We start from the raw sequence: 405 nt of genomic DNA, 5'->3' as shown, positions 1-405 counted from the left end.
ACAGGAACACACACTGCTTTGTATATTACAGAGACATTATATTTTATCTGATAGCTACATGAAGAGACCAGGGACCCTTATCTCACCCCAGACATTCTAGATTCTATAGTTGTCAAAACCAGATTTCCCGATTTCCTGAGTGCTGTATCCTCATCAACGTCTGAATTGAGTTTTTGCAGGAAGCTATTTGCGTCTTCTGCAACTCTGGAGATAAAATTTCTTCTCCCTAATTCGATTCAGGCGAGACAAGGATGCAACTTTGTTCTTTCAATTTCCACATATCTTGTTTGTGAAATAAGTACTTGACTTGACAGGATGGCTCGTCACTCACTTCTCAGAAATACAGTGATTGGAAAACGGAACAAGAGAAACAAAGTTAAAAGTTAGCTAAACGTTTTTTTTTTT

This window comes from Penaeus monodon, chromosome 29 (genome assembly GCF_015228065.2).
Source record: "Penaeus monodon isolate SGIC_2016 chromosome 29, NSTDA_Pmon_1, whole genome shotgun sequence".
Classification (NCBI taxonomy): Eukaryota; Metazoa; Arthropoda; class Malacostraca; order Decapoda; family Penaeidae; genus Penaeus; species Penaeus monodon.
The sequence above is the reverse complement of the archived record's forward strand: the minus strand, read 5'-3'. Positions refer to the sequence as shown.